Source organism: Saccopteryx bilineata, chromosome 3 (genome assembly GCF_036850765.1).
Source record: "Saccopteryx bilineata isolate mSacBil1 chromosome 3, mSacBil1_pri_phased_curated, whole genome shotgun sequence".
NCBI lineage: Eukaryota > Metazoa > Chordata > Mammalia > Chiroptera > Emballonuridae > Saccopteryx > Saccopteryx bilineata.
Window position 1 is genome coordinate 140588693 of NC_089492.1, and position 15015 is coordinate 140603707.

Here is a 15015-nt window from a genome sequence, read left to right on the forward strand (position 1 = left end):
TGCTCATGTAATCCGCACTCATCAACAAATAGAACCTTGCCAGCACTCCAGAGTCCCCAGCTAGCAGTTACACACTACAACTTTCCCCTTCACAAGCAACTATGATCTTGTCTTTTCTCAAAATAGAACTTGAACTTTGTAAGAATAGAATAATAAGTAAGTGCTCTAGGCTATCTGAGCTCTTTTGTTCCCAATTTTGTGATATTTATTTCAGGTTTTACATGTAACAATAGCTTGCTGATGTATGTTCTTTATAATGTGTATATGATTATTATTTATTCATTTTTGAAGCTAAGAGTGGTTGTGTGACTCAGTTTGGTCAAAAATATATAAGTAGAAGTCTGTTAGTAAAAACTATTTTTATCAATTGATTTTTAGAGAAACAGAGAAAAAGAAAGGGAAAGAGAGAGAAAGAGAGATAGAAGCATTAATTTACAGTTTCACTTAGTTGTGCATTCATTGGTCATTTTCTGATCAGGGATTGAACCCACAACCTTTGTTTTATGGGAGGATGCTCTAACTGACTGAGCTAACTGGCCAGGGCCTAGAAATTTATTTCTTCTTTTAAAAAGATCAAGAATAAAAAGAAATTACTCACTCTGCCACTGTTTCTCCTTTTTCTGACTTAATTATAGACATGATTTCTAGAGCACAGTCTTTAATCTAATGATCATGATGCATTTAGCTTAAAAATGAACATGGATGGTGAAGTGGAGCCTGAGGTCTTGTGAACATAACTGATCTATTATGCAAAACCTGCAATCACCTATAACCTGAATTGTTGTTAAGCAATTTAAAATGTCTTTTATGTGCAATGTTAACCAGACCATTACTTTCTGCTCCATGCAATGCTAACTGGTATATTTTTGTAATTGTAGAATGAGTATATATAGTATTTTGCTCAACATCTTTAAGTTAAAAAATATCAGATCGCTTTAATTTTTTTAAGTGAAATTATACTGTAAGCATCTCTTTCATGTGTGGTGATAAATATTTATCCTTTTTATCCATAGTCCCTCAATGGGGAGCTGTTTCCTATTCAGGGATTTTACATTTGCTCCAGGGAACTGTCACTGACCAGAAAATTGGGATAAAGCTCTCCCTTACACACAAACCTACTTCCTGCCATGATCTATTCAGGAAGTCAAGCTAAGGCCTATGCTGATTTTGAAAGTTTCTAACTTAGTTGGAGAATGTCTTTGTCTTTATTGTCATTCACATAGACATACCTGAGTTGTCTGGCTTCAAGCCAATATCCTTTATCTGATTTATTCACGTCCAAATGTAGGCAATCGCAGAGGTTTTACCTGACAAGCCTCACAGGGAAATTGCCTTGCCAACACCAGACTTGATGCACAACCAGTGCTTTACACTCTTAATGGAGTTGAGTTTAAGGACTCAGGGCCCTTTAAACACATTTTAATCCCATGCCCAGTTACTCTGTTTGGAGGCCTCTTTTAGGGGCCAATTGAAGAAGCTTCCTCAGGCAAATCTACATAGATCACCTTATCGGGGATCTTTAAAAACATTTGTTTCCACGCTATTCTTAGTCCTTCCTTTTTGCCTCCTCTCAGCCCCAAGGACAAAATTGATGAGAGCCTTTTGTTCCAGGGCTTCTTCAGCAGTAAAACAAAAATCAACACTGGTACACCTGACCCTCACCTAATGCTATTCCACGGGAGAGAGGGGACCTTCAGGTGAGCTGGCACTTTCTACTGTTTAACCTCTTACTGTACTATCTCAACCAATGGTTAAATGCTTGACCATTTATTCATTTGGTTTGTGGCCTTAATCAACTACTTCAACATCTGATAGCTCCTCTCTCTTCAATCAGTTCATAAGACCCAGGAGAAGTACACAGCTGAAAATGACAAGGCAGAGCTATGCCATAGGGCCAATCCTTAGGAAAATTCCTCAGAAAACTCCACATCATTTGGGGGCATAGATCTGTTTTTCAGTCATGCCTTCTTTTGCCTTTATATATTTTGGAACACATTACTTCTAAAACCTAAATATTAAAAATAAAAGTTGTTTCCACAGTTTTCCCCCAAATCCAGGGAAGTCACAATCCCTAGGGACACAATGTCTATCTGATTTTGAGGAAGAGGATGGCAGATCTTTTTCTTATTTGGAGTTTAGAATACAGTTGCATTAATAAAACAAAAATTATCATCCATTGAACTACTCTGTTAAGTATGTGATTGTAAAACCTAATTTCTGTGTTTTAATTTCTTCCTGGGCTTTTAATTTCTACTGTAGATTACAGCAATTACGTTTCTCTCTTGAGTCTTAACCTGATACCTGCCTTTGCTTCCTAAGTGATCAATGTTATGGTAACAGTTTGAGCAGCATTCTCCTGTGACCTTTCCGTTTCTTCCCTTCCCTTCCTCTTCCCTCCACTCTTCTCCCCTTTTGTCCCTTCCTTCTCCCACCATTCCTTTTCTCTTTCCTACCTTTCCCTTCTATCCCTCCCTTTCCTCTCCCTCCCTTTGTTTTATCCCCTTCATTTTCCTTCTTTTAACGTTACCTTTTCAAAAATTTATTTTTAAGAAGTTTTTGTTTCTTTGCAGGAAAGTATGGTTTGCCAGCTCATAGCCAGACTGCTCTGTTATTTAATGTAAAATGACAATATGACAGAGAAATGAAGAACACACACACACAATCAGGAAAGTGGATCCTGTGTTGCTGTTGCAGTCATGCCCTGCTCTACTTAAACTATCTTTACACTCCGTGGATTTGGCATGCATCTATTTCTCAAAGATTAAATGGTTAAGAAAAGGAGAGAAAGGGAGAAAATGAGATTATCAGTTTAAAAAAATATAAAGAATATAAAAAATATGTGCTTTATTCCCTAGGGAAATAACTGAATTTAAAAGGAATAAAATCAGAATATTGTATGTCCTGAAGAAAACTTGATTGGCAGCTACAGGTTATAAAAATAGAAGATAGAAAAGATAGTACAACAAATATATGGTTATCTCTTTAAAATTCTGATTTATTTAATTTATTTATAATCTTTCTATTATTTATAATCTTTAAATTTTCAATAAAGAATAAAATTAGCCTCATATTAATTCTCAAATAGTTACCAATATTTAGAAAAAATAAAAGCCTTGCCCAGTTATCTTGGTTTGTTAGAGTGTCATCTCAATACACTGAGGTTGTGGGTTCAACCCCCATTCAAGACACATATAATAAGCAACCAATGAATGCATAAATAAGTGGAGCCTTACTTTGTGAATATGTAAATAATGTAGTGTCAAATACCTCTTTTTAATTATTTTAGGCAGGTCAGAATTTCACTGCCAGTTGCTCAAACTATTGACTTCTTTAGGTTGTGATTCTTTTACTTGTAATGGCTCACAATTTCAGCTGATTAAAAAAAAAAAAGCAGGCCTTGGCTGGTTGGCTCAGTAGTAGAGTGTTGGCCTGGTATGTGGATGCTGTGGGTTCAGTTCCTGGTCCAGGCACACAGAAGTGACCATCTGTTTCTCCAGACCTATCCCTCTCTCTCTTCTCTCTCTCTCTCTTCTCCTCCTGCAGCCATGGCTCAGTTGGAGCAAGTTGGCCCCAAGCTATAAGGATCGCTCCATGGCCTTGCCTCAGGTGCTAAAATAGCTTGGTTGCTGAGCAACCAAACTAGGGCTCCAGATGGGCAGAGCATCATTCCCTGGTAGGCTTGCCTGTTGGATCCCAGTCAGAGCCCATGTGGGAGTCTGTCTCTCTGCCTGCCTGCTTCTTACTAAAAAAAATTAAAAAAACAAAAAAGCAGCATCCTTTTAAGAAAAAGTATCGCATGTTTTATTCACTAAAATAACTTTCAACCCAATAAATTAAATTGATTTATTTTTCTTGATAAACGGAAGCCGGCCTGACCTGTGGTGGCACAGTGGATAAAGTGTCGACCTGGAAATGCTGAGGTCGCCGGTTCGAAACCCTGGGTTTGCCTGGTCAAGGCACATGTGGGAGTTGATGCTTCCAGCTCCTCCCCACCTTCTCTCTCTGTCTCTCTCTCTCCCTTTCTCTCTCCTCTCTAAAATGAATAAAAAAAAAAACCCAAAAAATAAAAAAAAGATAAACGGAAGCCCTCAGAGGGTTTCATTTTTCTTTGGAGACTTACTGGGGTACAATGCTGATGAAAACTGAATGTTTGCTGCTTAGAAGAAATCTATGGGAATCAGATTGTAAGAGAACAACAAAACACATTGTACTGCTGCATTATTTAGTAATTTTTTGGTTAAAAGTGACATTGATTCAAAGTACATTGTCACAAAATAGTACTTATTGGTCCACTTACAGGGATGGCTAAATAGGTCTATTTCAGGTGAGAATGGATCCATGGTTCAAGTATGCCACTAGCATCCTGTGCATTTCTGCATTTCTTGTTTCTGATCTATTTCTTAGACATCTCTTCATTATTATAAATGAGGCCGATAAAGCTCCAGTTTAAAAAAAGAATTTTTCTTACAGGATCTTACATACAGAGAGACCTTCTTTCCCAGGTTCCCTATTAATATCTCTTTTTTTGCCCTGCTAAAAGAATATATCAAATGAAATCAGATCAATCAAGCAGCAAGCAGTCACAGTTCTGACTGGCTCAGCTTGAACCATGAGATAAACCTGAAACATGTGAAACAAATTATAATGTCTAAGTGGGGGAAGTATTCTAATTGAAAACTCCATCTGCGTTTATTGCAGTGACTGTTTCTTAACAAATTACTCCAAAACTTAGTTGTGAAAAATAATCATTCATTTTGCTCATGGACTCTGTAGGTCAATAATTCAGATAGAGCATGGTGAGGAAGACTTGTCGGCTTCCCTTGGCGTCCATTAGGTCATCTCAAAAGGAGAAGTATGAAATCATATGAAGTCTTTCTCACTCATGTGCCTGAAGGTTGATGCTAGATGAAGTCAAGCAGTTCAGAAAACAATAGGTATTCATCTCTCAATCTGTGTGGTCTCATCATCTGAACTCTCAGTATGAAAACTTTAGAGTCGCCAGACTTTTGACTGTCAGCTCAGAGCTCCAGAAAGTCAGTTGGAAGTTATATTGTCTTTTTTTAAATTTATAGTCAAAAGTTGTTTAATGTCACTTCTGCCACATTCTATTCATTAAAAGCAAATTAATAAGCCAGTCTATATTCTAAGGACTCACATATTTTATGAGAGAAGATAAAAAATGCATATAAACATAAAAAAACCTCAATGTGCATAACTTTGAAGGTCAAATATTTTTACAGATAAAAATATTTACAAAGTAGTAGAAAAATAGGAAAAAAAAGTGTGTTTGTGATGGTTAACAGCATATAAAAAAGGAATATATAAAATACAACCTAATTAATTTTGGGGCCCAATATAATATAGATATTATTTTATTAATATAATTTTGTGATACAGTTTTAATAAAATTAACAATTAGTTATATCACATATAAATTACAAAAAAAGCTTGCTATTATGTAATTTTTACCAGCCTTCTCATACATGAATATTAATTTTTCTTTTTCTATCAGTTGGTTGGAATTGATTTTTATAAAATATTTTAAGGCAAATTAACTGTTTTATATTTTTCTTGACAGTTATTAATAAAGTCATGTGAGGAACAATTTGACGAGCTTTCTCTTAATTCACAGAATAAAGTGAAAATTGACAAATAAAAGATTCAAGGTTGTAAACTGGTGATAAAAATGCATTTATTGGTGATTTTTGATGGGTCAGAACAAATAGAACAGAAATGGTAGCCAAAATAATGGAGGGCATATGTTTTCAAAACCAAAAACAAAAAAAAAAGTCCTCCAAAATACCCACCACACATTGCAGGTATAATGAAAGGGTCTGTGATGGTTGGAGCAACATTATTTTTTTGACACTTACCTATATGTAAACACAAAGAAGTCATGGAGAAACCTCATCACATATAATGTACAAAAACAAGGTTAAAAAAAGTTTAATTATACTAACAATGACAAATAGACTAATATTTTCTATATCTTCTGTTAAAAATCAAAGTGATGGCCCTGGCCAGTTGGCTCAGTGGTAGAGCATTGGCCTGGCATGCAGGAGTCCCAGATTTGATTCCTGGCCAGGACACACAGGAGAAGTGCCCATCTGCTTCTCCATCCCTCCCCCTCTCCTTCCTCTCTGTCTCTCTCTTCCCCTCCTGCAGCCAAGGCTCCATTGGAGCAAAGTTGGCCCGGGTGCTGAGGATGGCTCTGTGGTCTCTGCCTCAGACACTAGAATGGCTCTGGTTGCAACAGATTGACACCCCAGATGGGCAGAGCATCGCTCCCTGGTGGGCGTGCCAGGTGGATCCCGGTCGGGCGCATGCGGGAGTCTGTCTGACTGCTTCCCCATTTCCAACTTCAGAAAAATACAAAAAAAAAAAAAATCAAAGTGATGGAAAAAAGTAAAGTTAAAGCATCATCAGTAATTTATTTTAAAAAATAAAACTTGTGACCAAATAATTTTCTGTATAGTCATAGCATTTTTTAAGATAAAAGTTATTCAGTGTAGACTGACCTATGGTGGTGCAGTTGATAAAGCATCTACCTAGAATGCTGAGGTCACCCATTCGAAACCCTGGACCTGCCCCATCAAGGCACATAGGGAAAGCAACCAATGAACAACTAAAATGAAGCAACTATGAACTGATACTTCTAAGTCCACTGCCCCTCTCCTCTCTGTAAAATCAATAAATAAAAGCATAAATGAAGTTACTCAGTATAAATAGAGTCAAGAAAAATATTCTGAACCTCTTATATTTCCAGAGCCATTTCATTAATTTTTATGAAAAAAAAAATCTAAGTGGAATTTCAATAGGAAACCTAATGAATGTAAAAATTCCTCTCAGGACTATTGATATGTTAATCATATTGTCTTCCAAACCATGAATATAAAATACCTTTTCATTTATATATCTTATTTAATTTCTTTCAAAGATGTTTTACAGTTTGTTGCTAAACTTATTTCTTTTTTATGACAGAGACAGAGGGAGTCAGAGAGAGGGACAAATAAGAACAGACAGACAGGAAAGCAGAGAGATAAGAAGCATCAACTCTTTGTTGTAGCACTTTAGTTGTTCATTGATTGCTTTCTCATATGTGCCTTGGCAGGGGGGCTACAGCAGACTGAGTGACTCCTAGCTGGAGCCAGCGTGATCTTGGGCTCAAGCTGATGAGTCTTGCTCAAACCAGATGAGCCCGTGCTCAAGCTGGTGACCTCGGGTCTCAATCCTGGGTCTTCTGAGTCAGAGTCCGATGCTTCAGCCACTGCTCAACTTCCAAGGTCAGACGATAAACTTATTCTTAAATATTTTATTCTTTTATGTGCTCTTCTAAATGAAATTATTTTCTTAAGTTTATTTATTTTTTTATTTTAATCTAATTGTCCATATTAGTCTGTCATGATTTTACCTGCATTAAGGCAAAATCAAAAACAAACACAGTTTTCTTTCAGCAGGATAAATGGCAGTACTTCCACACAATAAAGCACTGTAATTGCAACCTGCTTTTAAGTTTATTTTTTACCAATTATTACTACTTATAGAAATAAAATTGGTATTTTATATTGATTTTGTATTGTACAGTCTTATTATAGTCATTTATTATTTCTAATATTTGTTGTGTGTACATGTGCTTGTGTGAAGTCATTAAGAATTTCTTGGCCCTGGTTAATTGGCTCCACATATGAATGTCCCAAGTTTGATTCCTGGTCAGGACACAGAGGAGGAGTGACTACCTGCTTCTCTCTACCTCCCTCCCCTCTTCTTTCCAGTGGTTTAAATAGTGGGAGTCAGCCCAGCCTCATGTGCTAAAAAAAGCTTGGTTGCTTCCAGCATTTGTCCCAGATATGGGCTGCCAGATGGATCCTAGTGGGGACACATGAGGAGTCTGGCTCACTGTCTCCCCTTCTCTTACTTAAAAAAAAATTCTGTACTCAATAGAATGTCATATCTGTAAATAGTCATAAAAAAATTATATTTGGCACACCATAGTTCTCATTTTTTCCCTTCCTTAGACATGTTTTACATTAGTTCTTAGAAGATATTTATAGCAGTTGATATATATTTCTTGTCAAATAATTTAACATCTGTGTTTGTGATAAAACAATTAATTACATGTGTGTAGTAATTAATTTCCACATGTGTGTAGTATAGTATTTTTGTGATTCTTTGCATGTCTCATAATTATTGTTCAAAACTGGATACTTAAAAAATATAATGTGGTGGACCTGGCTTGTTGGCTCAGTGGTAGAGCTGCGGCCTGGTGTGCGGAAGTCTGGGGCTTAATTCCTGGTCAGGGCACACAGGAGAAGCACCCATCTGCTTCTCCCCCCTCCCCCCTCTCCTTCCTCTCTATCGCTCTCTTCCCCTCCCACAGCTAAGGCTCCATTGGAGCAAAGTTGGCCAGGGCACTGAGGATGGCTCCATGGCCTCTGCCTCAGGCTCTAGAATGGCTCTGATTGCAGCAGAGCAATGCCTGAGGGGCCACGAGCATCACCTCCTGGTGGGCATGACAGGTGGATCCAGGTCGGACACATGCGGGAGTCTGTCTGACTGCCTCCCCACTTCTAACTTCAGAAAAATACAAAAAAAATTATATATATATATAAATTATATATATATAATTATATTTATATATGATGTAATGTGGCAACTGTGGAACTAAGATTTTCCCTCTTCACTTTTGCTGCTATTTTTTGTTCTTGTTCTTGTTGCCATATGTGTGTGTGTGTGTGAATTTCCAGAATTAATATATAATGCCTGTATTCTGTATCATATGTTGTCATTGAAATATCTTTTTAGTTATCTTAGTGGTCACCTAATATGTGGATAACCTTTTTCTTAAATGCCTTAATCTAATAAGCCTCCCAGACTTGCCAGGGGGTTTGTGTGCATGTTGAGCACACCTTTAATGCCTTTTTGATTTACAACTAGGCCTTGTTCTTTATTTTGAAGTTTCCAGATCAGCCCGCCATGAGTAATAGGACATTCTCAGGTCTCGAGCATTTGAAAAATCTCACACACGGTCTCCAGCATCCCAGGAAAGTGTTGGAGCTTTTCAAAGACTCTTGTGTACATACCATTTCCCACCTTCTTTTCTTTTACATGTTTTGGTCATCTGCTGATCTGCCTACCTAATATCATTGGCTCAAACAGTTATGGTATTAAACATTTTGACTGATGGTTTTCAACAAGTGCCCTGGGATGAAGACTTTTTGTTCTTAGTGAGTTCAGGTTCAGATCAGATAAAGACATATTGTTCAATCTGAGTTAACAGGGGGCTGCTAGGTTCAGTCACTATAAATATGTAAGAATGGGAAACTGTAATGGTGACGCCATTCTGCCCCACCAGGTCACTCATTTTTGGAAGTACTACACCTTCATTTATTTTTGATTAGATGTATAAAACTATTTAAAAATGTTATCCTACTTAAGTGATAAACAAAAAGCATTTCTCTTAGAATTGTCAATACTATGAAACTTTCTGTAAATGCCATATTTACTAGAAACTCTTTAGATGCATTTTTCTTAAGATTGAATATAGGACCAGGTCACCCACTCTTATTACTCAAAATAACATAAATTTGGTGCAGTTTAAATTATAGCTTCTGATAAATTATTTTTTAGTAAGTACTGTATTCAATGAACACATTCTAAAACTTATATACAGGAGCATAAATCCAATAATAGTTCCATCATATTAAAAAATATAATTTGGAAGTCTCTTCCTACCTGAGATGGTGGCACATTTTAAAGAAGAAATATTAATTAAATAAAGTGGTATAAACATGTTAAAACAAATCAGCTTGTTCAAAAGATAGAATTTGTAATAATTGAAATAAATCACATATAGATTAATAAGTTTTATGATAAAAGTATTACAAAAGTTGGGGAAAGTAATAAATTGTTTAGGAGATGATGCTAGAAAAATTGACTCAGGGAGGAGTAAAACTTTATATCTCTACTTATCACTGTGTGCAAAGATCTATGTGGGAACAATTAAACTGTAAATTTAATAAAATAAAATCAAGGTGAACATATTTTTAATCCCTGGGTTGAGTAATGGATTTTAATAAAACATCTAAAAGTACATTTCAAATATAAAATTTCTGGCTCAGTATATCAAAGTTAGTCTTGTTTAATCAAAGGAAATTAAAAATAATACTAGAAAAATAAAAAATAGATTATTATTATACTGTTATTGTTCAATACCATTTATGTATCAATATAAAACAAATATACAAAAATACTATATATTTAAAGTGACATATATAATTTATTTTTGATTATTCATGCCTAATATATTACAGTGGAGTTTTGTAGGGGAAATGAAAGTATTGAAAGCATACAGAGTAGAATGGGTAAATATATGCTTAAATCTTTGCACAACAGATCCAAATAGTGAGATTAAAAGTATTTCAAAAATGAATATAAGTCATAAAATATCTCTTAATTTTTGTGAGCAGTATAATTTATAAGTCTTATAATTTAGTGTGAATATATATTTACATATATATATATATTTAAATAAAAAGTCATTGATTGCCTCATATATCTGAAAACCTAGAAGGAGCATATGATTCAGTCAAATATTAATTTCATCACTCACATACCCTCATAACTTTGATTCTATTTCTGTTTTCTGTGATGTTTTCAGCAACTTTCACCTGAGTCACTTTCACCATTATGACAGTTCTTCTGATGAGTAAAAGTGTGTAGCAGTTCCTGAAATCCCATCAACAAATTATATGAACCAGGCCCTGGCAGATTGGCTCAGTGGTAGAGCATCGGCCTGGCATGCAGGAGTCCTGGGTTTGATTCCCGGCCAGGGCACACAGGAAAGGCACCCATCTGCTTCTCCACTCCTACCCCTCTCCTTCCTCTCTGTCTCTCTCTTCCCCTCCTGCATCCGAGGCTCCATTGGAGCAAAGATGGCCCCGTCACTGAGGATGGCTCTGTGGCCTCTGCCTTAGACGCTAGGATGGCTCTGGATACAACAGAGCGACGCCCCGGATGGGCAGAGCATCGCCCCCTGGTGGGCATGCTGGGTGGATCCCAGTTGGGCACATGCGGGGGTCTGTCTGACTGCCTCCCCGTTTCCAGCTTCAGAAAAATGCAAAAAAAAAAATTATATGAACCATTCCAATATTTCCTTAATTCTTAAGGAGCTAGACAAAGCTTCTTCCTTTAGTGCTCAAGTAAAATATTCCAAATGTCACGTGGCCTAAATTAGGTCTCGTGATAATCTTAGAGGTAAACTCTATGGCTATGAGAATGCTAATCCTTCATGGAATTTATAGTCAATCACATAGAAACCTTAAAGTAGGGAGCGAGGTAGAGATGTTATTTTACATAAGAAAAGCTGGGTGCTTTACTAAGAATTCTAGGGAGGGAGTCTTGTGTAAGAAAACATCAAATATCAACTTTGAAACTAGTACCAGGAACTAATACCCTTATAAGTGCTATCTATTCTCTCTAGGTTCTTCCCCCCCCCTTTTTTTAATGCCTACTCAGCATGTGTGGATCCTATCACCTCTGTTTTCTCATGTGTTTAAAGACATTGCTAGCCCCTCAGTGTTGGCTTTGCCTATGTCAAGATTCAGATTCCAACAAACCCATAAATTTCATATATTAATATTGTTCATAGGGTATTGAGATACTGTGTTCTAACAGATGGGCAAAAATGAAAAAGGGCACATATAATTTTTACCTGAAAACAGTCTGTCCTACAATGACATTCAATGTTGTATTTATATGTTATTCTCTTGTTATCAACAAACAAAAATAAAGTACATATATTTTAATGAAATTTGTTACATTGTGAAATTGATGAATTAATCTAAAGAATATAGATTGGTTGCATCATTTAGTTGCATATTCAATTTTCCCTACAATGCAAGATTTGGTGATGCTTACATTATCTGGAGAATCAAACATGGCACTGGAAATGTCCCTGATTAGGAAATCAGTTCAATTTTAAAGTCCTAGTATTTGCTATCCCTTCTCTAGAGACAAATTGGAGAATGAGTTCAGAAAATGTATCCAAAACAGAAAACAAGTATACAACTTTAAACTTTTTACTTTTTCAACTATGGGTTCCAGATTGCAAATTGCAAAAAGGCCCAGGATGATGAATCAGTAATGGGGGATTGAAAGGTTTTTAGAGAAAAGATGCATGGACACAAGAATAACCATAATAAATCTATGGCTGGTTTCTGAATGGCAAGAATTAGAATTTTATCTGGAAAAGTGAAAAATTTTTTTATGATTAGTCTAAATGAAAAGTATTTTAAAATTTGATATTCTAATGTCTGATGTAAAAAGCATTAATACAACTTGTTTTGCTTCTGTCATAAAGTAGATATTTAGTAAATACCCAAGTAAAGAGGGCACAAAAAAATTTTAAAAAAATTAGTCTTAGTACTGCAAATTTTGCTCTTTGGAGTAATAATTAAAACATCTTTCAGGTGCAAATTTTAAGCCTTAGATCAAAGTTTATAAAATTCAACTGTTAACATAAATTTTTTATATTCTAAATAATATTATCAATATCATTAGGAATCTTTCTAGAGAAGTAAGCATTCAATATTCAAATGTTCTGAGTTGAAATAACAGAAAAGGTCAACAGAACCTGCATTAAACTTATGTATAATAATAATCAAGAATTAGACATTTAAAAACAGAACATCATAAACTTTAGAAACTTTGTTTGTTGACATCCAATAATGTCAACAAACCCTAATTCTTCTTCTCTTTCTTTTCTGCCACCCTGTATGTATTTGATTTGTCTTGTCCTCAGATGAGGTTAATGGCAGATGGATAGCAAGGAAATGTTACATACTGGTTTAGCCATGGCAGGTAAATTCACTCTGCATTAATAGTTTTTTATTTTCTCAAATGACAAAGCTGTTGAAATTAGCTAGAGAAAAACCGGAGCAGGTGAGTTTCTCAGCACAGTTACTCACATAGCAAAAACCCATAAAAATACACCCATTGTACCCTGTGCAGTCACATAAACAAATATTAAGAATAGACTACAATTCAATGAGATTCATGTTCTGGATGCAGTATTTCTACATGTACCAGGCAGGGATTTCTACATGACTGAGATTTTTGTCTAATGAATCTAAATAATTAGCCCTTTCATCTAGTGTGATACTGGAGACCAAAGATATAGTCATTCTATAGCTTATGTACTCAATTTCACTTTACAATTTCGGTTGGTTGATTAGTCAAGTTTTTTTTTCTGTTTTATATATGTGAGAGATTTTTCAACTGGTAAATTTTTGGGTGATATTTAGTCTATTTTGCTGATAGAAACCTTTACTTATATTTCTTGATGTTTTCATTAGAAATTTAAAAGATTAAATATGCAGACACAAAGAGCAAAAAGTGCAGTATCTGTAGACAGGTAGCTTACCATGGATTACAAACAAAAGGTGATTCCCACCCAAGAAAATCAAGAACCAACACAACTGGTAGGTGACAGGCAGCACCAATCCTAGATTCAGCTATGTACATACCCCAAAGTGCAGTCTAGCAGGCACCAGACATTGTGGAGAATAAATACGTCCCACAGGACAAACATTGCACATGTGTAATACACATGTTTAAGGTAGACCCTTAGAGCCAGCCAGCCTGAAGAGATAACTGTACCCAGGAAAGCAACAACTGTATTTAATACTCACAAGAAGAGGAAAAATAGTACCATCAAGAAGCATTCCTAGAACAAGGAAAACAGGTTGCCTGGAGGTCAGTACCACTGAGCTCAACTTCTTCAAAAAGACAGCACAAAAAATTTCAAAGTCAGAAAGTGCTACTTAATACATAGACAAAATGGGCAGACCCAAAAGAATCAACAAAAGAAATCCCCAGAAAAAGAACTAAATAAGATGGAAGTAACCAAACTACCAGATGTTGAAAATGTTTTTTAGGATGCATAAGGATCTTAGAGCACAATAGATGTACATAACAAACACCTAAATAAAGAGATAGCAAGAATTAAAAAAAACAAAACATTGAAATCATAAAAGAATAACTAGTCAGAAATGTCAAATGCAGTATTAGAAATGAAGACTACACTAAAAGGAATCAATAGCAAGCTGGATGAAGCAGAGGATCAAATCAGCAGTTTAACGGTCAAGATAAATGAAAGCATGGAAGCAGACAAGTAAAAAAGAAAAGAGGCTCAAAAAGATTGGATAACTCTAAGTGAGCTCTGTGGCAACATGAAGAGAACAACAATCTCATCATAGGGGTTTCTGAAGGAGAAGAGAATGAACAAGGGATAGAGAACCTGTTTGAAGAAATTATAGCTGAAAACACCCCTAACTGATGAAGAAAAAAGTCACACTAGATCAAGAAGCACAGAGAGTCCCATTAAAGAGGAATCAAGGAGACTTACACTAAGACACATTATAATTAAAATGCCAAAGTTAAGAGAAGAAGAAAGAATACTAAAAGCTGCAAGAGAAAAGCAGTTAATTATCTACAGAGGAGCCCCCATAAAGATGATGTCCGACTTCTCAACAGAAACACTTGAGACTAGAAAGGATTGGCAAGAAATATTCAAAGTGATACAAAACAAGAACCTACAACCAAGACTACTTTATCCAATTATCCAATCAGGCTCATTTAAATTTGAAGGAGAAATCAAAAGCTTCCCAGATTAAAAAAAAAAAAAAAAACTCAAGGAATTTATTACAACCAAACCAGCACTGCAAGAAAATGTTAAGGAGCCTACTGTAAAAAGGGAAAAGGGAAAAAATGAAAAAAAGAGGATTGTAGATTTAAAAAATAAAATGGCATCAATAAATACATATCAATAATAACCTTAAATATAAATGAATTAAATATTCCAATCAAAAGACATAGAGAAGCTGCATGAATAAGAAACCAGGACCTGTAAATATGTTGTTTACATGAGACCTACCTCAGAACAAAAGATACACATACACTGAAAGTGAAGTGATAGAAAAAAATATTTCATGCATATGGAAATAAAAAAAAGCTGGG

General features: G+C 35.6%; 1 non-coding gene across 1 annotated transcript; it reads right to left on the reverse strand.

Annotated features, from left to right (window-relative positions):
• Positions 1-7380: 7380 nt before the first annotated feature.
• Positions 7381-7509, reverse strand: LOC136332826 (small nucleolar RNA SNORA69). Its single transcript, XR_010730958.1, has one exon. It is a non-coding gene; the product is annotated as a small nucleolar RNA SNORA69 (small nucleolar RNA).
• Positions 7510-15015: the final 7506 nt, after the last annotated feature.